The sequence below is a fragment of the Canis aureus genome, chromosome 28 (genome assembly GCF_053574225.1).
Source record: "Canis aureus isolate CA01 chromosome 28, VMU_Caureus_v.1.0, whole genome shotgun sequence".
In the NCBI taxonomy this organism is placed as follows: Eukaryota; Metazoa; Chordata; class Mammalia; order Carnivora; family Canidae; genus Canis; species Canis aureus.
The window spans coordinates 2,818,342-2,842,019 of record NC_135638.1 but is presented as its reverse complement, the minus strand read 5'-3'; positions in this window follow the sequence as shown (position 1 = coordinate 2,842,019).

The window sequence follows — 23,678 nt, the reverse complement described above, 5'->3', positions numbered from 1 at the left end:
TAACGACGGTTCATCCCGGGCTCCTTTATTTCGTTTCCTCCCATTGTTACCAGGTGGGTGCGCGAGGATGGAGAAACACCGCGCGCCCCTCCCCGCCCCCAGCACCCCCCCCCCCGCCCCAGCCCCCTCCTCCCCCGGCCCCCTCCCCGACCCCGGCACCCAGCCCCAGCCCCCTCCTCCCCTGGCCCCCTCCCCGACCCCCCAGGCCCCCTCCTCCCTCCTCCCTCCTCCCCATCCCCCTCCACCCCCCCCCACCCCCCCCCCCGCGCCCTGTCCCTGGGGGACGCGGCAGGACAGCCCCACACCGCTGTTTCCCGTCTCCCGCACGACCCACAGAGAAGGGGCCGCAGAGGTGATGAGGGGTCGGGACCTGGGAGAGCAGCTGCGAAAACCCACTGGCTCAGAGGTGCAAGCCGCTGGCCGGCCCCATGCCCCATGCCGTGCTCCCTCAGCAGCTCCCGGTCCCGCCGTGGGGAGGAGCCTGAGCCCTGAGCCCTGAGCCCTGAGCCCTGAGCCCTGAGCCCTGAGCCAGGCCGGGCCTTGTCCCCCACCCGACCCTCCACCCTCCGGGCAAACATTAACCACTACCAGCACCGAGGACCTCGGGCCTCGGAGTACCCAGGCCCACTCGGCAGGGAGGTGGGGTCCATCCTGCCACAGGCCTGCAGGGCAGCCACTATAGCCTCCCCCATTCCGTGGAGAAGAGTGCCCGGGCCGGGGAGCTTGCCCAAGGTCACGCAGCTCCTGGAAGTGGCAAAGTCAGGATCCAAAGCCTGGTTTGCCGGACTCTTTGCACTGCACCACCAGCTGAAGGGTTTCGGTGACCTCTTTCCGGGGACATGGGCCTTTCCCAGACGCTGGGTTTGGAGATGACACCGGCCTTTTCCAACACATCCATCCGCTTTTCCAGCCAGCTCCATCTCTGGGTTGGCTGGCGGCTCCGGGAAGCAGCCAAAGGCCCGCATCCATCCGAGTGGCTGGGCTCTGCTGTGATTACAGCCCATTCTCAGTCATCCCGCATGCAGTTATCCGCACTGGGGACTATCCAAGTGACCAGCTACTGAGACCTGTCAGGCCCCGAGCTGGCAAAGGTGGGATCCACAGAGTCATGAAAATTTAGAGCTCATTCCACCCCAGGTGCTTGGCCTCAGTCTCCTACTTTATACATAAGAACTCGAGACCCGGGGGGATGACCACCACTCAGCTGGTAGTAACTGGAGCTGGAACTAGAACCGGGTATCATAATTTCCCGGATGGTGCCCTTCATTACCATTGAATCTTTTTCTGGGCTTAGGCAGGAGGGGATGGCCACAGATGCAGAGAAAGGAGATTAGTATGGGGGCGCAGGGCGGGGGTTGCCTGGGGGAGGGAAAGAGATCATCTAAGACATAGCTGACTGCATGCTGCAACACCTGTCATTTGTGGATTATCTGCATTTCAGAATTTACCAGGCTTTTTCCGTGCTGAGCCTCCTACTCTGTCAACTGGTCTCCACTGAAACATTATGTGGCTAAAACCTAAGAATAAATGAGAAACTATTAAGCATCTTATATAGCCTCTCAATGCTATTTCTGCCTTTGATAAGAACCTAATTCTTGGGGCACCTGGGGGACCCAGTGGTGGAGCGTCTGCCTTCGGCTCAGGGTGTGACCCTGGGGTCCGGAGTTGGAGTCCCACATCGAGCTCCCCGCAGGGAGCCTGCTTCTCCCTCTCCCTGTGTCTCTGCCTCTCTCTGTGTCTCTCATGAATAAATAAAATCTTTTAATGAATGAATGAATGAATGAATCTGCCTTCTTAAATTCTCTTCCCACAAAACCTAGCTGGGAAAACAACTACTCAGCAAAAGTTTCAACTGAACGACAGTTAAGTTGGAGTATGTGGACAAAAATCACACTTATACCTCACAAAAAGCACATTCGAGAGCCAGAGCTTAGCCACAGAATCCCAGCTACCTTGTCCAGGATTCCAGCTCACTGGGACCATCTGAGGGTGTGGAACCGGGGAAAGAAAAAAAAAAAAAAAAAGGCAGAATCAGGGCATTTGGACAAGTGGCAAGTTCCGAAGAGGAAAATATTGGCAGAATATTGTAGCTTCTTAGTCTACGAATGATTCTCTCCATAGTCCTTCTGGCAGCATTTGAGGGCTCCCTTGGGCCCCAGCTAACAGGAAGACCCGTGTCGCTGGAAGGCAGAGCTCAAAATTCACTAACATTTACTGAATACGCATGCCTTCCACGTCTCCCAGATTATTAACGGTGACTGTCCTAGACAAACTATTTGGGGACATGAATGAATCAACAAAAATAATTTTTCATAAAGCAAACTAAGGAGATCTTCATCATCATCACCACTGTACGTCCCCATGGTTTACGGGTGAAGGGGATGAGGAAAGAGGTGAAACAATCTGTCCAAGGTCACAGGGCCCACCCTCCAGGGCCATGATCTTAACCCGTCCTAGGGGAGACACGTCAGCCGTTCCCATGCTGCCACCTCAGGCCATACCTTCCTCCTAACTCCCCTCGGAAAGAGGAGTTTTTATCTAATTGGCCAAAGCCCCTGACCTTCACTGGGCCACATTTTACCAAGGGGCAGGCTTTCTCTACTTAAAGGCATGAGCCATCCTCTTCCTCTCCTTTCTCTGGGTTCCATGCCCTGGATGAGAATGGGGACTTGGGGTTCATTTAAGGCCCCAGCAACCTCTCTGTCTCTGTCACTCTTCCTCTTAGAATAGAGACCTGAGCCCCCGAGTCCCATGATTTCAAGAAGGGATGAGAGCAGGTGGAAAGAGGTGGGAAAGAAGGAGGAGATAGAACTTTGACAAGGACTGTGGGTTGGAGACTAGGGACCAGTGCAACCATTAATATTTCTCAGACTCTCATCCCTTGAAAACTCTAGGGGAGGTGAGATGACGGGTAGACCCAAGATCCGCGCATCCTCAGTAGGTAACACGACCCTAATAGCAAGAGAACCACTCGGCCTTTAACATAACAAACTGCCTCATCGACACTGGACACCTACTGCAACCAAGGGGTGCATACCCAGGCCACCAAGTCTTGCTACTCAGTGGCAAAGGTGACACCGTCCATATGCTCTCCCTTTCCCACTAACAGAAGGTGAATCACAGACTGGGCACCGAGGAGGTGATAAAATATATGGATTTTTAAATTGCTTTTTAATTGTATTGCGTTTCAACGCCTTTAGGCCAGGCATGTTCTCCAATTTCCCACAGTCCTCACTAGCCCCTACCGTTTTCTACCCCAACCAGCTTCTCTCATTTGATTACGTACCTGGCCCAAGGGGATCTGACTTCGTAACCCCTGTAGGAGCTATAAGAAAAGGTAAGGAGGGGATTCAGCATCAGAAAAGCTAGAAAATAAAAAAAAATAAAAAAAATAAAAAAAATAAAGAAAAGCTAGAAAATGAGTGAAAATATCAGTGAGGGTGACAAAACATGAGAGACATCTAATTCTGGGAAACGAACAAGGGGTGGTGGAAAGGGAGGTGGGCGGGGGGTTGAGGTGAGTGGGTGACGGGCACTGAGGGGGGCACCGGGCGGGGTGAGCACTAGGTGATATGCTATATGTTGGCAAGTTGAACGCCAATAAAGAAAAAAAAAAGAAAAGAAAAGCAAGTTCAAACCCAGGCCTTTTTTCTTCTAAGGCACGGGATGCTGGGCATGTCAGCAGACCCCAGAGGCCTTGACCTCTGTCATTCGGAAGAGCTACTGAGTGTGGAAGTGCTGTGTCAACCCCAGAGCACCATGTCAATGCCAGTGATTATGATTATGACGCAGGAACCAAAGACTGGAGCTGGGCCACCTGCCCTCGGCTTTGCTGCCTCTTAAGGCTCAAGTTAAATTAATCCAGCAGAATGCAGGACCCACGAGGCACCGGGAGGGAGGGCGGGGGATGTACTCACACTGATGTTACTGGGAAAAAATAATTAGGGAGGAGAATGCTATGGTTCAGCTCTCTGGAAACCAACAGGGAGCCGGGGTCAAATACTCAGCTCACATCATAGGTCTCCACCAGCCACAAAAGCGCTCGGGAGGAGCTGGGTGGGAGGCAATGTGCAAAGTGTCTGAGCACAAAAAGAACCACCCACCCCCTCCGGGAAGTCTAAAGAAGGAAAGAATTACTATATGGAAAATCGTAGTTTTACAGAAGGAGGAAAAAAAAGGCTCCAATTGCAAAATCAAGAGAGCCCTGATTAAGAGAAAATAAAGACCGAAGAAAAGATGGCTAAGAATAACCTCTCAACACCCAGAGGCCTGTGGGATCCAGATGGACACTCCTTCCAGCTGCATCCTCCCTCGCTGGCCCCAGCGCCTCATCAGACTCCTGCTGAGCAGATTCAATTTTCCATTGAAAAATTCTTAGCTTTCCCCCTTCCTCCACTGTTAGCTCAGCCGCAGGCCATACGGCTCCTGCTAAGACCCTGCAGTGTGAGTGAGGAAGTGCAGAGTGTATCTCCGCAAGCCAAGGGGAGGCTCCTGGTCTCTGTTCTCGGCCCAGCTTCCTTCCTTCATTCATTCATTCATTCATTCAACAATATGTAAGTGCTGAGCATCTCCCTGATGCCAGAGCCTGTTCTAAGGGCTAGGAAGAGGTACTTATAACTCATGGAGCTGAAGTTCTGGTGGGAGAAATAATAAAATAAACAAAATATCGCCATATTCATTCCCTCATTCATTCATACTCGGAGCACTCCCTACTTTAGCCTCAGTCTTCTCATCTGTAAAAGGGAATGATAATCCCGGAGAAGATGTGTAAAGTAGGGGCCCAGCACATTCCCATTCAGAAGTCTGACGATGCCAACGCTGACGAAAATGTAAAGGGAGGTTCTTTTGCCTTACTGGTGGGAGCTTAGGTAGGTATGGCCACCTTCAGAGGTCAACCGTCAACATCCAGGACGTTGGATGCGTAGTACCCTCTGTGTAAGCCAGCAACTCCGCTCATAATTGTGCATCTTCTATACTATACAAGGAGACAGACGCAGGGACGCTCATCAAACCCTTGTTTGTGAAAGCAACCGGTGAAATATTACGCAGCAGTGCAAAGAATGACACAGATCTACTTGCATCAACATGGATAAATATCAAGATCATGACAGTAATTTGAAAGAGCAAACTGCAGTTTATCTACAGGGTATTAATTTATATAATTTTTTAAAACTCCACACTAATATATGATAGTTAAATACATTTAGTAGAAGTATAAGAGCATGGACACCTGGGGGGCTCAGTGGTTGAGCAAGTGCCTTCGGCTCAGGGTGTGACCCCAGGGTCCCTGGATCGAGTCCCGAGTTGGGCTCCCCGCAAGGAGCCTGCTTCTCCCTCTGCCTGTGTCTCTGCCTCTCTCTGTGTGTATCTCATGAATAAATAAATAAAACCTTAAAAAAAAAAAGTATAAGAGCATGGATGAGAAAAATAACACACGAACCTCAGAATAAAAATTACCTCTGAGAAAGAGGGGAATTGCAGTTGGATGGACAGTAGACTTCTCAAAGCAACAACAAGCCAGTAAACAGTTACTTACAAGATCAAAGTGCTTAGCAAAACAAAACAAAACAAAAACTGTCAACCTGGATTTTTTCGTTGACCTGAACTGTTGTTCAACAGTGTGAGTTAAACAAATATTTATTGAGCAGTTATTATTACAAGCAATATGCCAAGCTCCAGGGACACAGAGTTATATAAGACCAAGTTCCTATCCTCAAAGAGCATAAGGTCGGGTGTTCCCTTCCCTAGCAACTACCAAACCCGTGAAGGGATCATCCGAGAGTGGTCCAAAGTAATCTGGTTTCCCAGCCAACAGCATGTTTCGCCCGGAGTTCCCTTCTCCAGCAACAGAAAAATCAATGAGACTATTTAATCCGAGGAGTCGAAACCAGCCTAAGGCAAAGGCCTTGATTTAACCAATTATGGAGACACAAGAATTCTTTAATGATATCCTTAAAAAGGCCAAAAGAATGAATAGTCGGGCTGAGGACATGCGTAGTCAACACCTTTCACACGTGGGTATACTAAGCATTCCCATTTTCCTGCTTTTTTCTTCCCCCTAATTGCATATTTCCCTGATTCCCTGTATCTTTAACGATTGGATTGTTTCTCCAGCAGTTAAAAGCCAGCAAGATGTTTTGGCTTGGGTAGAATGCATTTGACTCACCCTGCAGTGAATATCGTCCAGATTTTTTTTTTTTTAATGAAGCAAGCCCCTATTTGATGAAAACGTGTACATCTAAGTTACTGTTATTTCTTAAAAGATTCCTTCACAACCAATTTTAAAAATCTGACAAAAATCTTTGACTAACAAACACATGCTTTGTTCTCTAAATAAGCATGGATTATTTTTAACCCAGCGTGCTCCTTAGCTGGAGGTGTGATGCTAATGGTGGCACAATGCGACAGGGGCCAGGCACTGGCGTGCAGCCTCTAACTTAATCCTCACGGCAGCTCTATAAAGTGCATTCCGCTATTACCCCCATTAAACATATATGGCAACTGGGATGAGGGAAAGGGGTGCACAGCTTGGGACCGGCAGATTCAATCCTTCGGAGTCTCGGCCACCACTCTGGCCTACGTGAGGACAGTCTCCACAGCTCCTAAGGACGGACCCTGGCACCGCTCCCTCCCCCGGGGTAGCCTGAAGAAGGTGAACGAAGCCACGATGCCACATTAGCAGGTACAGAAGCATCACCTTCATGCAGGTGGGAGCTGTCCAAAGGCAGGAGAGTATGGGGTCCACCTCTGTATCCCAGCTCCCGAGAGCAAACCTGGCCTGGTAAGGACCCACTACGTGTCTGGTGAATGACGGCATATGGATGACCACCAGGCACCACCGTCTCATCTGGTCTGTTAGTTCAGATTCCCTAATTATGACATCTCATGCAACCCGCTGGCCGACCAGGCCTCCGTCAACAGGCTGGAGTGCAATGAGCCACCATGCACAGCAATGGGGCTGAGCAACCCAACAACCGTGTGCCAGGCCCTGACCATGTGCAAGAGCATGTGAGATGCTGTGCAGGCCACACAGTCGAGCACACACAGCCACACAGTCAAGGAGCTCAGGACACCCCGGGAGAGGCAGGCAGGAGCGTGATCTGATGCAGAGGTGAGGGGCCCAGAGGGACGAGCACCAAGGACAGAGGCGGAGACCACATGGGCTCTGTTGCAGGAGAGCTTCCCTCCCGCTCCCAGCTCGCCTGCCCGGGCTCCCGCACACCAGCCTGATTTAGTCTCCTCTTCCTTGGGAAAAACAGCCCTGGGAAGCGCGTCTGCCCTGGACTCCTTGCAGCGGAGACGGGATGGCCTTCCTCACCGGTACGATCAGGGGGAAACTGAGCATGGAGGCAGGCTCCACTCCATGCTCCCTGGGGCCAGGCCGCCTGCTGCCCACCCCCCTGTTGCTCCTGCTGTCCTGTGAGCAGCACACAGGCCGCGGCAGGGGACGTAGCAGCTGCTCTCTGCGTGCACAGCGTGGCAGTCACTGGGATGGCCGGCCAGCAGTCCTTCCTCCCCTCCTCCCTCTAGGCGGGCGTCCCCTGCATCAGAGAACGAAGAGGCCTAAGCTGGGCAGGGAAAGCTCACCCCCTGTGCAGAGGACTGGGCATGGGATCCTGTCCTGGCCAATACAACGTAGATGGAGGTCTGTCTGAAAGCTCCTGAGAAAGGATGTCCTCACTGATGAACAGGAAGTCCTCATGGCCACCTCGGACTCCCTTCCCGCTGGGAATACACATGGAGCTGGACTTCCCGTCTTCGGACGGTAACGTGGATGCCGGGAGCGAGGCAACACATGGATGATGACAAGCAAGAGCCTGGGTCTTTATCAATGCCACCGAGCTGCAGGGGAAGGAAACCTGGAGTCACCCTCCTCCAGACTTTTGTATCAGGTAATAAGTCACCGTTGGTTACATCTTCTGTTCATTGCAGCCCAAACTAACTTGATAGACAAATGCGTTTCATTCCGCAAAGAAAGTGGTAGAAAAACTAAATGTGACCGACCACATCATGTTCTCCCATCCAGCAAAATGAGCCGTAAAGCTGATAGCTTGGTCTCCATCCGTCTGTCTCCCGAATCAGTAGCTCAGTGGGTTCAGAACTTCGAGAACAAGTTGAGGTTTATCCCTCCCACAAACCTGAACTTACACGGAGGTGGAGATCCTTCTGATATATTTACCTCGACACAGCTGGTGTCTAGCCTGGTGCCTGGCTTGTGGTTGACATTTAATGATTACATTGGGTGTCTGAATAAGGAATGAGATCACTTCCAGCTAGAGGGGCTGGGAAAGACTTCATCAGCCTGAAGTTAGTGATACTCAAGAGGAGCCTTTAAATGAAGTAGTGCTCGTAACATTAAGGAGAATAATATCAACCGACATGTATTGAGATCTTTCCGTATTCCAGGCCCTGTGCGTGTGGCATTATCTCTTTTCATCCTCCCAATTACCCTACGAGAGGGGTACAATCCTAGTTACCATTCTGCGGACAAAGAAATGGAAACACAGAAAGTTCAATTAATTTGCACAAGGACCCATAGCTAGAAACTGGTAAAATTAAGATTTGAACCCCAGCTCCTGACTCCAGGGAACATGGACATACTCCAATAGTTATTGGGAACCATTGGGACAATTGAACTCCACAAACAGATTGGAAAGATCTAGTACATGCCAGTCTCTAGGAACGCAGGGTGCGTAAGAGACAGTCCCTGCACGTGGCTGGGGGAGAAAAAACAAACAAACCTGATGAGTTAATAGTATTAATAGCTGCCCTTCATGAAGCCAAAGATTTTGCTAAATGATTTATATATAACATCTCACTTAATTCTCTTCACATCCGTATGTGGTATTATTAATCATATCCCCATTTTACAAATCAGGAAACTGAGGCCTAGAGAGATTGGGTAGCTTGCCCAGGATCGCACAGCCCAGCGACGGAGCTATGATAGGCAGCCAAGCAACCTGACCTCAGAGCCAGAGCTCTCCTGTCCACTACTGGCTTTGCAAACGGACAGGACCGACGCTGTCACAGAGCACGGGGGCAGGATGCTGGCCAGGGCCAGAGACCACCTCGCAGAGAAAACTTCGAGTCTTGAGTTTTCAGGTATGCGGGGAAATGGGCAGGCGGGTGGGCGTCTGTGCTCACGGGCGTGCTCTGTGCCTGTAGACAACACTCAGTGAGCAGGGGATGGAAACGGAAGGCATTCTAGGTTCACAACTAAATAGCAGAAGCGAAGGCTCAGAAGGACGGGCATTTGGGGGACCACAGGTCATTTGGGGTGGCTGGAGAACATGGAAAGTGCAGGAGGGATGAGCAATAGGGCCCGGAAGGAGGGGGGGGGGGTTCCTCTGCAAATTCTGAGCTATGGAGGGACAAGCCCCGCGCTGTTTCGTGCACCCTAGGAGCTCAAGTGATGCGAGGCAGAGAGAAGCCTCGCGAGGTGCAGGAGCAAGCAGGAAGCCGCCAGCGCTGTCAGCTTCGCAGGCCAATGGGTACGAAAGACACACACGGCACGTGGGTGCACATCCCCCCTATCTCATACGAGGGGCAAGAGGCGCCCACAATGTTGAGGGAGCAGCTCCATAAAATGGAGCTAAGAGGCTCGTGGGGCCCATTGACGGTGCTCCCAGAGGAAGGAGGGAGGCCTGGGATCCACGGGGACCACCCACAGCACCCAGGAGGGACAGGTCAACACACAGCTCCACCCACTGGAACAGGGAAGGGCTTCCTGCCCACACACCCACCTCCTCCCCCTCCCTCCTCCTTCGCTCCCCTCTCCTCTCCTCTCCCCCCACGCACCTTTGTCCTTGGTTATGTTATTTTTCTGAGCGTCCAATAAACAGCAAATACAGTACACGCTCAGCCAGACGCTCTTCTATGCCCAATGCGACCATCACGGCTGGATGGGCCACGGATGTTTCCACCCATTAAAATGTATATGAAAACTATAAATGTTCCTCTGGCGAGTGAGATAAGTAGAAGCCTCCAAGACACTGAAACCTTCTCCCCTGGGGAATCCAGCAGGGGTGATGATGCATGACTTGGTGGCAACGGGGCTTGCGGTTTTTTTCTTTCAAAACGAAAGCACAGTCTGGGGTAGAGAGAAGCAAGCTCCTTGCAAGTGACACGTAGACCCCAAATTCTGATCTCTGTTTGCACTCGAGGGAATTCACAGCTGGAGGGCTAAGAAACCTCGTGGGGAAGATACCATCATCCTAATTAATACCCTGCAGAATTTTATTAGGCATCTGTTCATCTGTGTGCTCAGGTTACATAATTTAATAAGTGGCTCGGTTGCAGATTTTATGTTCTGTTTTTTCATAACTTGCCATTGATAAAAATAATTTATCTAGGCCTTCACTCAATACATTTTGACGAAGGGCCTACCCGGTATTGGGGCAAGTGGGAGGCCCCAGGGCACACAAATGACGGTAGAGTCACAATGACGACCCCACATTCGGTACTGAGGTCTCTGTTCAACAAGAATCCCAGGCCCTGTCAGAACAGGATCATAGGGAGCCCCCCCCCCTGCGGGGCAATCTCTGAACCCGAGATCTCCCCCGTTCCTACTGCACTCAGTCCCTGCCCCCCCCCCAAAAAAAACCAAGCACCTGTGGAGTAACGGTAACTAGCGAAAATATCCCCAAACAGAAACTGGTATTTGGTGTTTGAAGATCTAACGCCGTGAGTCCCACACCCTGTGATGGTGTCAGGCCCCCGAGGATGCTAACGGGCCCAGCGAGGTCGCCAGAGGATGGGACATGCTTCGCCGGGAGCTCATGGAAGAGACACGAGACACCAACCTGACCGCTGCCCTGCCGGGTAACACACAGGTCACCACACCAGCTGTCCGTTCTCACGGAGACTGAGACACTGCAACTACCTTGATGGGGAAAATGGTGGCACGTGGTAAAAAAGACAAGGATCTCGGGGCCCCATGGCCCCCTCTGCAGGCCCCGATCCAGGACGTGGAAAGCCCGCAGGAGCCAAGACCCCCACGCCGTCCCCCACCTCACTCCCTCCCCAGGGCCTGGCCCGATGGGCTCCTCCCTACGCCGGGGCTCTCTTTCCTTGCACGTCCCAGCTTTGTCTTCTCACCCCATAGTTCTGTGCCCCTTTGTTCCAGCCACAGGCGGAGACAGACATCTCTGAGCCCCAATTCTCAAGGCCCAGGACAGGCCATTGGGTTGGTCGGGCTTGGATGGGAGCCGGCCCTGGTGCCCCCGAGGCCTGGAAGGGGGGGCTGAGGAGCACAGGCGGGTGGCTGAGAGGACACTCCCACGTGAAAGGGGCCCTGAGCGTCTACTAGTCTCGGGCCGTCCTGTCACCTCTCCCTACAGGCTTCCCTTGTCCCCCGTCCCGGGCACTTCCGTAGAGTGACCCAGGGACCGACGTTTCTCCCCTCTCGGGGCTCCACTCACTGCCTGTGTCCACGTCTCTTGGCTTCTGTGCCACGTTAGTGCCACCATCTGTCTGAGCGAACGGGATTCGCTCTCCCGGAAAGGATAGTGGATTGGACCCCAGCTGACGCGAGGCTCCCTTGGGTCACTCGCCAACCCCTCACCAGCCCATCAGTCCCCGGGCCCACCGGAGCGGCCAGGGTGTGGGGCTACAAGCCACAGATTAGAAACCAAAACTGCGGGCAGCCCAGGGGGCTCAGTGGTTTGGGCCACCTTCAGCCCAGGGCGTGATCCTGGGGTCCCAGGATCGAGTCCCGTGTCGGGCTCCCTGCTGGAGCCTGCTTCTCCCTCTGCCTGGGTCTCTGTCTCTCTCTCTCTCTCTGTGTCTCATGAATAAATAAGTAAAATCTTAAAAAAGAAAAAAAAAAGAAAAAAGAAACCAAAACTGCTTCTGTTGTTCCCAGAAAAGAGCTCCGGGCCCAGCAGTTTCCCTCAAAAAATGTCACAAACTTCCAGCACTGAAGTCATAACACTGTCTCCGAACACTCTCTGGACGTAAAATGAGCTCCTTGGGAATCTCTGTGAGCATTTTAAATTTTCAGACACTAACTAGTTTGACATTTCAAACATATTTAATGAAATCACTACTCTTCCAGGCAGGGCGCTAGCGTACCCTCGACCGGTATCTTAATGAGCCTTATTCTCCTCAGATACCTTCTTCTGAGAATCTCAAAGTGACACGGGGTGAGTAGCTGATAGATCAAAGAAGAAAAAAAAAAAAAAAAACTCCGCTCACATCACAAAATCATTTAAGACTGCTACATAACTTCTCAGTGACTAAGTCCTCATGATCTTGGTGGTAGGATCGCGATTCTTCTCGTAAAATCCTCTGTAAACGGCTTCTCTAAACAAGTACAGACCCACAGTGTTTTCTCTCTCCTGCCCTGTGCCGAGAAATATGAGCTAATTAATATTAAATGTTACAACGGCTCGATCCCTGCCATAAACTGGGGAGAAATATAACACGCAGACGTGAAGTAAGAGGAAAGAATATATCATTGGGAACCGGTGGGAATTTAAGGGAAGGACACATGATGTTACACAAAAGATGCTAAATATTTTGATCTCCTAGATACAAGCGCAGCCTCCAGCTCCTTTATGGCCTAAGGCACCCAGTCACGGGTGAGCGGTCCCTATAGCGAAGAAAGGATTCCCAAGGGACGGCCCCTCGCCCACGACTGGAGACAAACTCGCAGGCCGCCCGATGAGGCCTCCTGCCCGGGGAACTCGCCGAGGGGGTGGTGAGTTCATCCCCTTGACAAGCACAGCAGAGCAATCGCTCCTTCGTGTCACACAAGATTCAGATTCCCTTCGGGGGCTCGGCTGCATCCCGGAAATGTAAAATGCTATTTTAAATGGTCGTGGAGGGCAGCCCGGGTGGGGCGTGATCCTGGGGTCCCGGGATCGAGTCCCGCGTCGGGCTCCCTGCACGGAGCCTGCTTCTCCCTCTGCCTGTGTCTCTGCCTCTCTCTGTGTCTCTCATGAATAAATACATAAATATTTTTTTTAAAAATGGTCGTGGAGCCCAAGAGCAAGATCCAGCTTCCTACGCTCTTTCCATCAGGAGGCCAGAATTACTCTCGCGCTCCAGCCCCGAGGAAGGATTCTAGAATGCTCCAGCTCAGAAGTCAGGAGAGGGGACTTATCCAAGAGCTACAGGCCTGTTCCTAGCAATGAACCCAAATCCAGTTTGGATAGTCCTTCCTTGCCACAGTTCCCTCCCTCCCCGTTTGGTATAAAACATCTTCTGCCAAGGAGCCCAACACATTCCCAATGTGATTTCCCTTAGGATCCAAAATGGAATCAGTTCTTGTTAACAAAATCCAAGAGTAGCACATGCTATCCGGACCATCTGGACCGCAGGACAAAAAGACATATTATAAATATGTGAATGTAAGAAACTCAACGAGTGGAGCTACCACAGACCTAAATAAAGAGTTCCCAGGTAACTCTTGTAGAATGAAAAAGCTAGGGGCACCCGGGGGGCTCAGTGGTAGAGCATCTGCCTTCGGCTCAGGGCGTGACCCCGGGGTCCCGGGATCGAGTCCCGCGTCGGGCTCCCTGCATGGAGCCTGCTTCTCCCTCTGCCTGTGTCTCTGCCTCTCTCTGTGTCTCTCATGGATAAATAAATAGAATTTTAAAAAAACAAACTAACTCTGTTCTTATGCCGTTATATATTTCCCTTCTTTCTACTTCCATTGGCATAAAAACGTGTGTCCTGGGCAGCCCCAGTGGCCCAGCAGCTTAGTGCCGCCTTCAGCCCAGGGCGTGATCCTGGGGACCCAGGATCGAGTCCCACATCAGGCTCCTTGCATGGAGCCTGCTTCCCCTCTGCCTGTGTTTCTGCCCCTATCTCTCTCTCTGTCTCTCATGAATAAATAAATAAAATATTTTTTTAAAAAAAGTGTGTCCTTCAAATAACTAAGCTTGGATGAGGCTCACTTTGACATCTCCTTGAAAAAAACGTGCTGGTTCTCCATACCAGCTTCTGGTTCCTTCAAAACAACCCGGACCGTTGTCCATACGATTGCCTGAGCAGCCTGTAAATACAACCGACGCCCCGTTGCACGCCATCTGGAAGCACGAGGGACCGCGACACGTTACCTGAAGAAGCAGGTGTGCCTGCAGCCCGCCCCGCGTCACGCCCGAGCTCTGCGGAGGAAAGGGGCTCGCGGACCGTGCCCTCCCTTCCCCGACGATGTGCCCGCCTCGGCCCGTGTTGGCCGCTGCATAGTCTTGTTTCGTTGTAGAGAGGGAGAGAGGGAAGGGCCGAGGGACAAGGAGGGGGAACCCCGGGCAGCCCCCACGCCCAGCTCGGAGCCCCGCGCCGGGCTCCACCTCACGAGCCCCACATCCTGACCTGCTCTCGCAGGCCTGACGGGCGCCCTGGCACCCGGGGAGCTCTAGGGCCTGCTCCCCAGCTCTGGAATTCGGGGGCCCAACAGCTTTGTGTCATTCCATTCTGTCCCTTCCGGCCCGAGCCCACGGTGCGCCGACGGGCACAGAATGATCAAGAACGCTGGGAGTCTCCGGTGCAGGCCACAGGGACTCCTCCTGGGCATGACTCTGGGCCGCAGGCTGGGCTGCCCAGTCCCAGGTCTGCGGCCTCCCGCCCGGGTGCCGAGGCCCGTCCCCTTCAGCGGCCTTCTGTGCGACAGGCGACACCCTGAGCCTCGCGCCTGTCCGAGGTGGCAGCCAGAGGTCCCGGAGCCACACCCTCAGCTTGTCCCCGGGAGCTCTCTCCAAACAACGGAGCTCCCGTCCCCTTGCACTTGGCTAAACTCTGCAGGAGGAACGTGGGCCCAGCTCCAGGCGCGGCAGGACGACCTCCTCAGCGGGAGAGCCACGCTCCTCCTCCACGAGCTCGGCTGCCCACGGGATCGCGGGCCTCGGCAGCCCAGCCTCTCCCCCAGGCCCAGGGCCCACGCTCATGGGGCTCCGAGAGCGCGGCCTGCGTCTCCTGGGCCCTCGCCCGAGGGGCCCTGAGCGTCCGATTCCTGTTAGCAGCCTGTTCACAAGCCGCAGGAGTTCTCTGGATGATTCTGCTGAGCCCCCAGCAGCAGACACTTGGACACCCCAAGTCCTACCCTCGGTCTGTCGAGGGCAGTCAAGCCCTGCGGATGCTCCCGCCTCTGCCCCTGCTCAACTCCGAAGCGACCTCCCCGTTTCCAAGGCGCCGCAATCCTCACGAGTTCGTCCCCTCCTGCTGCTGTAACAGTCGACGCGGAGCACGTGGCTTCAGGCAGCACGTACGGGCCATTACTTCCAGGTTCTACGGCCCAGAAGCGGGGCAGGGGCCTCACGGGGCTAAAGCCGCGGTGCGGCCCGGCCTGGCTCCCCCTGGACGTTCGCAGCTGCCGAGGCCGTCCCGGCCCTTGGCCCTGGCCTGTGGCCCCCTCCTCGATTTTCGAGGCCAGCAACGGCGCCGGCTGAGACTCTCCGGGGCCGCCTCTCTGACCCTCTTTCACCACCGCTCTTTTCCTCCCTCTGATCGCGCTTGTCTGCCTGGGAGAGCCCACCTGGATCTTCTAGGATGACCTCCCAGGTCTCTCAAGGTCTGTAACCTTAATCGCAGCTGCAAGATTCCTTTTTCTGTGCAAGGTAACGTTCACACGTGCCAGAGGTTAGGACCTAGATATCTGGGGGAGGCCACTACTCTGTCTACGAGAGAAACTTCCGTCTCGCCCAAGCCACTGGTGCTCTGGCCTCTGCGACAGCAACGGAACCAGTATCCTGACAATCTTCCTGCCCAGGGGGAAGGAAAAACGGTTTTCGGTTTTCGGTAGTTATCTCCTGCCCTTTCCAAGTGTTGTCTGGGAGGCAGAACAAGGCAACAGTCCCCTGAGAAGAAGAAATCGTAATGCCCTGCGTGATCTAAACGCACCTCGCTTCTTCCCGTAAGAGGCCCCTGGAATCGTGTTTACGATTGTCATAAACAGAATCGTGTTTTAAATACACTAGGAGAAAAAAAATAAATAAAAATAAAAATAAAATAAAATAAAATAAAATAAAATAAAATAAAATAAAATAAATAAAATAAAATAAAATAAAATAAAATAAAATAAAATAAAATAAAAACACTAGGAGAACTCACTGTGGGGAATCAGTTACAAAGGGAAACATTTTGTGAAGTAAGTAAGCATCACCTAACGCCTTGGGGAGCCAGATTTTTACACATTTTGTCTGATGAAGGCAGGATCTACAAACCTACCTATGAGATACAAGCGTGTCGGGGCCCGTGGGTGGTTCAGTAGGTTAAGCGTCCGACTCTTGACTTCAGGTCAGGTCTTGACCTCAGGGTCGTGAGGTCGGGCTCTGCGCTGGGCCTGGGGTCTGCTTCAGATTCTCTCCCTCCCTCTCCCTCTGCCCACCCCCCACCACCTCCACGCTCAGTTGCTCGCTCCAAAAAAAAGATGTAAACAGGTTACTTAGCTGATCTTCCTCTTGGAATGCCTATAAGGACCCAGCGAAGGTGCTTAGTGAATATTCATTGAACAAATAAATGCACCTTAGAGCCAACACTCCCTGTAGCACGGAGTGGATCTAATCATTAAAATCTGCCTTGGGTTCCAGAATCAGCTTTTCTAGAGGCCATGGGCTTAAGGCAATTTTAAGTGTTGCTTCCACAGTGCTGAGCCTCCCGAATAATAGCTTTCATTTATGTGATAGTTCACGAAGTGCTTTTCAAATACTGTCAGTGCTCCTAGCCCCGTTTTTCAGATGTTGCCGTTCAGGCTCGAAGACTCCCGGAGGTCACACACGGGGAAGGGACAAGGCCGGGGCTACAATTTCAGGTCGCCTCATTCCTATGTTGAGAATACATGTATTCTGAGTTCCCTCCCTTTCCTAAAACGAAAATGTCACTCAGAAGAGAGGGAACCTCAGCCTTTGAGAGTTTAACAGATGCTCCTTTGTGTCTTTTGGGAGATGAGAGAAGGAAGTTCTCCTTAAAATTCAGCATCCGAGCAAACATAAAAGTCACGGGAGAGGATGAACGTGGAAGACGTTTGTCGGCAATGAAGTCAGCGCGGCCGGAGAGGACAGCTGGACGCCAGGGCCCCCGGACCTGGATCAACAGAGCGCCGGCTGATAAAATCTGAACGTAGCATTACATAAATAGTAAATCTTCTTTCCCTCTTGAGCAAAGAAAAAGCTAGGGGCTTCTCATCTGATGGCCAACAGATGTGGGTTATTTGCCAAGAATAAGGGAGCCCTTAAAATCAACCCTCCACGGAAATATTCAAAGGATTAATCTAGCCACCAAAACTCCTGATACAAGATGGCAGGCGGAACAGGCCTTTGCCGCCTCTTCCTACAACCACACTGATGTGACAAAGAAGAAGAAAAGGGAATAGATCACCTAAAGGAAGCCTGTAGAAGGTCAGAAATCTGATAGATTTCTGAGAATAAATCCATGAAGTTGTACCGGCAGAGAAAGCAGAGAGGAATATAAAGCAGAGAACGCCGTAGCTAAGATCAGAGCTGTGCAGGGTGGGGCGGGGGCTCTGAGTTCAAGACCTGCTCAAGGAGGAGTGGGAAGTAGATCAGGCTGCTGCACTGAAGGTCTGTCCCTGGAACACCTGCAGACTAAGGCGCATTCCCACCTTGACATCTGGACAACAACGGTCAGCGGAGAAATTATTTCTTGGAAAAAAAAAAAGACACACTTAATAAAGAGAGTGAATGTTTCTCTAGGGAGGAACAAGCTTACCGGTGCACATGCTAGAACCTGCAATGGGCACCAACCGTTGCCTGTCCTGCATTTATTCCTCTTTCTTGTAGAACCCAGGTGTTGCTTTGGGGAACCATGCATCTTGCATTGCCTGTAGTCCGGTCAGTCAGGAAACCGTGGACCAAAGTGCCTTCTTCTCTTGGTCAAGGGTGGACACCTGATCCAAATGAGGCCAATCAGGTCATCTCTCTAATAGAGTGACTCAAAGACTACATATGGTTCAAGTTCTTTCTGTTACCCTGAAGAAAAAGCTGTCCTAAACCTTGGTTTTTGCTTAGAGGTAAATCTCTGGAAACGTTCTGGTTCCTGTGGGTGCCGGCTCCTGTCCTGCCCCTGATCCTAGTTCTTTCCAGTTACCCTAGGCTTCATAACTCCATATCTGTCCTGTAAGTTTCCCTCACATCCAAAGAACCATGACTAATATAAGCCCAGAGTCAAGCCCTTCTCAGTTAGCATTTGTCTCCTTGCCCACCTACCCTGTAAGCAAGGTTTCCAGGCCACACACACTCGTTCCAGGCTGCCAATGACACCTTCCATTCAAAGGAGTGGCAGGCATACACAATAGAGAAAAGCCAACAGACAAAATAGGAGGACCTCCCTAGATGATCCAATACCTGACCCCAAAAGAAACAGCTAATGAAGTGACAAAAAGACAACCTAAAACGAATTTTCACCAGTATACACAGAGCGACTGAAGACAACTATGCCTAGAAAACCTAGAGCAGGGGCATCTGGTTTGCTTAAGCGTCTTGGTTTTGGAGCAGGTTGTGATCTCAGGGTCGTGAGATTGAGCCCTGTGATGGCTCCATACTCAGCGTAGAGTCTGCTTGAGATTCTCTCTCTCCCTCTCCCCCTCGCCACTTGCACGTATGCACTCTCTCTTTCTCTGTCTCTCAAATAAATAAATCTTAAAAAAATAAAACCCTTCGAGCAGACTTCTGTAAAAAAGGAACAATAAAAAATAACTAAATATTTTTAAGTTACTAGAAAGGCTACAAAGAAAAAGTCACAGAGCTCTCCTGGAATGTAGAGCCTAAGTCAAAGAAATGGAAAATACAAGCAGAATGGTAAGCATCACATAGAGGACCTCTGCAGGAATTATCCCCAACATGAGTCTCAGAAAGAGAAAATAGTGCAAATACAGGAGAGCAAAAGAGGAAATAAATAACAGAAGAAAATTTCTCAGGGCTGAAGAAAGATATATGGTGTCAGACTACAATGGCTCAGCAAGTACAGAAGACAAAAAAAAAAAAAAAAAGCCACACAAGGGCACATCACTGTGAACCCTGAGGACAAAGAGACAATCCTTTTGTCCTGAGACAAAAAAAAAAAAAACAAATGAAGGCTAACTATAAAAGAATGAGAACCAGACTGGTGTCATGTGCATCAGCAACAATAGATGCTGGAAAGTCGTTCTCAAATATTTCTAAGGAAAATATTATTTTCAACCTACTAGTCCATATGTAGCCGAACTCTCAGTGAAACATGAGGTTAAAAACAATGACATTGTTTCCCATTCAAGAACTCAAAAAAAAAAAAAAAAAGACCTCTTATGCCAACTTTTTGGAAAATAAATTCTCTTCAAAGTAACCAGCAAATCAACAACAACAACAGCAAAAAGGAATCCAAGAGAAAAGGAAAACATGGGATCCAGTAAATAAGGCACCCATTAAAAAAAATAAAAAGAGAAAAAAAAACGAAAGAAAAAAAAAGGCCCAGGATAACAGTTGTCAGTTGTGCAGCAATAATCAGTTCCAATTAAAATAAGAAATCAGAGAACTCTGAGAATAAGCCTCCAAGAAGGCACGAATGCAAGTTAGTATTCTGATGAGGCAGCCGGAGGGTCTTGGTGACGATGTGGAGGCATATGCTTCTTTTGTCCACAGGAGAAAAAAGACAAACGGAAATTCTAGGGTGGGGGTGGGGGGGGAGCACAAAAGTAAGAAAGTCACAACCCACACACGAAGCTAACTGAAATGCAGCACGATCTTGCATCATCTTGAAAGTGAAAAGACCATCCGCATGATGTTGGTGTTCGGAACAGTCTACTTTGTGAAACTCGGTTTTTGTGACGGAGGACTACGTTTCTTTCCAGTTGCACGTCAGTGTCCTACAGGAAATTATATTTACATGAATCATGATATCATAAACACCTCTTACTAGTGGCCCATGCTTACTATAAAAGAAAGATACAGAAAACCCACAAAACCACGGTATAGCTTAATGAATTACCATGAGCACATTCATTTGATTATCACTCAGCCCAACAAACAGGACTTCACCATCCACCCCAGAAACTCCCCTATTTTCACCATCTCCACCTCGACCCTCCCTGTGATGATACATGATCATTTCCTTGGCTGCTGATCATTTTATCACCAAATGTGCATCCCTAAGCTCCCTAAACAGTATACAGTTGATCTTAAACAATGCAGGAGTTGGGGGCGGGGAGGGGAGCTGGCCCTGCATAGTCAAAAATCCAAGTATAACTTTTTTTAAGATTGTATTTATTTATAAGAGAGAGAGAGAGGAGCAGAGAGAGAGGGATAAGCAGACTCTGTGCTGAAGACAACCCAAGCATCTTGGGGCCCAGTCCCACAACCCCAAGACCATGACCTGAGCCAAAACCAAGAGTTGGACACTGAATCGACTGAACCACCCAGGTTTCCCAGAAAATCCAAGTATAACTTTGAATTTCTCAAAGAGGTAACGACTACTAGCCTACTATTGACACGAAGCCTTACCGATAAAGTAAGTTGTCAACACAGATTTTCTATGTTATATGTATTGTATACTGTAATCTTACAATAAAGTGAGCTAGAGAAAAGAAAATGTTATAAAGAAAGTCATAAGGTGAGGCGGGGGAGGTGGCGGCGCCTGGGTGGCTCAGTTGGTTAAGCGTCCAACTCTCAATTTCAGCCCAGGTCATGATCTCAAGGTTGTGAGATAGAGCCCTGCACTGGGCTCCACGCTCAGCAGGGAGTCTACTTGAGATTTTCTCTCCCTCTCCCTCTCCCCCTCCACCCCCACAAATGAATAAATAAATCTTTTTTTTTTTTTTTTAAAGGAGGGCAGCCCAGGTGGTACAGTGGTTTAGCGCCGCCTACAGCCCGGGGTGTGATCCTGGAGACCCGGGATCGAGTCCTGCATTGGGCTCCCTGCATGGAGCGTGCTTCTCCCTCTCCCTGTGTCTCTGCCTCTCTCTCTTTCTCTGAATAAATAAATAAATCTTTAAAAAAAAAAGAAGAAGAAGAAGAAGAAGGAAAGTCATCAGAAAATACTTTTACAATATTGTACTGTATCCAAAAAAATCTGCGTGTAGGTGGACCCGCAGAACTCAAACCTGTGTTGTTCAAGGGTCCACTGGACAGGGCAGCGGCTGAAACCTCAAGCTCTGAGGCCAGAAAAATGTAGGTGTGAGTCCTGGCTGTGTGACCCAGGCCAGCGACGGCAAGCTCCGTTCTCAGGTTCCGCGTGGGTGACGGGGCCCCAGTAAGACGACTGCTTCCCGGGGTCATTGTGAGAAGGAAATTGAAATAACGCGTGTCGGATGCTCAGCACGTGGCCTGGAACCCCACAGGCTACCTGCTATTACCCTCATGGCACGGAGGGCAAGGCTGTCACGTTACATATCATGTCCCTGCAGAGGGCCTAGCAGTCATTCCCCGTAAGATCTTAATGAACTGAATCAGCAGTAGCTTCTGGAGAGAAGAAAAATGCAGCAGGCAGAGCGGCACCTAAGTGAAAACAGTCAGTCTGTTGCAAGGGAAGCAATAAGGGAAAATAGCCCCGGCTAATATGAACCAGCTACTCAGCTCTGCAAAGTATCTACAGATGGCCTCACAATTAGTCCCTTATGAAAAGTTTCATTTGTTCCCTAGGAAGATTCCGAGATTTTATTTTAATTACCTTGATTTGGGTCCCAAGTCTCGGCAATATTCTTCTGGCACAAGGACGTGGGCCTTCAAGGACGGGCAAGTAGAAGCACAGCCTTGGAGGATTGTTGTCCTTCCCCCCAAGGAAACCCAGCAGTAGCCTCTCCATTGTTAATTATTCTGAGGTTTTTAAAGAAGCGATTGTTTGAGGGCTCATCCTCCCTGGCTCTGTCGGCGGTCCTCGGCCAGTGGATGCACAACCTGGCTGGTGCCAGGAGCCAGTTGAGGAAAGAACCAGACCTACAGCTGGAGAGACGCCCAGCAGGACCAACCCTCACGACTGCCTCTGTAAACTCGAGTGTTTGACGGATCCAGGAGAGCGCACGGGGGCTTGATGTACATTCTGATCCTAATTCAGGCACCCGGAGCATCCTCAGGGAATCTCCCTCCTTCCCTCTCTCCCTCCCTCCTTCCCTCTCTCCCTCCCTCCTTCCCTCTCTCCCTCCCTCCTTCCCTTCCTACCTTCCCTCATTACCTGTTGCTCGCTGACCATACTGAGTCCCAGAAATACAGAAATGAGTAAAAACAGTTCTTTCTAGATTATACAGATACAGATAGCAGAGCTACGCAGATGGCGGCATTCTCCAATATGTGGAAGGCAAATGGTACAAAACATCTCTTACACTTCGAACTCCGATGATTAAATGACACTCAATCGGAGGGAGAAGGAGGAAATCTCTTTCCAGATCCCTTTCAAGCCTTCGGATTCTATCAAGGAGAAAGTTCCCCTTTGGCCGTAGCCTTAAACAAGCCTCTACTATTTGCTAATTTCCCTTTTTTAACAAATACTAATAAAGAGCAGGCCTCCAGCTCAGAGATTTCTGCAGATAACAATAGCTAAACCTTTTCAATGTTCTATTCTTCACTATCTTTACTGTCATGGGTACCTATTGTCTAAGACAGGTCATACTGGCTTTCCATTTACAAATAAGTAATACAGGGGCACCTGGGTGGCTCAGTTGGGCTCAGGTCACGATCTCAGGTCCTGGGATCAAGTCCCGCATGGGGCTCCCTGCTCCTAGGGGGAGTCCGCTTCTCCGTCCACCCTGCCCAGCGCTCTCTCTTTCTCTGTCAAATAAATAAATAAAATATTTTTAAAATAAAACAAATAAGTAATACAAAGTTCTGCTTTAAAATATATCAAAAGAATTTAAATAAAAAGTGGCAATAATCACAATAAAGTAAGTAATGGCACAGGTATAGTCTCCACTACACCGAGGCAACAGTCTTGAAGGTGGAAAGCAGGTAACTGGAGTTTGAGAGACAAACAGGTGTAAAGAATCCTAGTGTCTGTCTGTCTTCCCTACAGGACCATTGTAAGGATGAAATGTAAGAAGAAACCTTAACAAGCTTTGAGAAGAAACTCAAAGTCACTCAATCCAAGTTACTGAGGAAAGTGTGGATACAAACCTGTATGTTAACAGCCATATCACTTTGAAGTAAAGATGAGAGCAAAATGCTTCCCTACTCTACTTTGTTTTAATATTTGTATCATATTCCTCCCCTCGCTTAGGCTATTTCATTGTAACAGCTGAGACTTCATCTCAAACAAATCTGTGTCGCATTCTAGCACAACTTTCTCCAAATTACTTCATTTCCAGGCTCTTAAAGATCAGTATTTTCAGGATTAAGTTCTTTACACAGAGGTCAAGGCTCAAATTTACCCTCTTGCATCATCAGGGACTGCTGGTCCCTGGATGTCTGTGATGGTTCATTATATATATCAATGTGACTGGGCCATGGGGAACCCAGACATTTAGTCAAACATTATTCTGAGTGTTTCTTCAGAGGTGTTGTTGGATGAGATTAACATTCATATTTTATTCTCGTTAACAGTTGATTAGATTCCCATGTGAATCAGCAGAGTAAAGCAGATTGCCCTCTATAATATGAACGGGCCTCATCTAATCAGGCTAAGGCCTGAATAGAACAAAAGCCCGACCCTCCCCTGAGTAATAATGTTCCAGCTGACTGCCTTCTGACTTCATCTAACTTCATCTGCAACATTGGCTGTTCCTGCCTGACAATCTCCAAGCTAGAATGTTGGACACT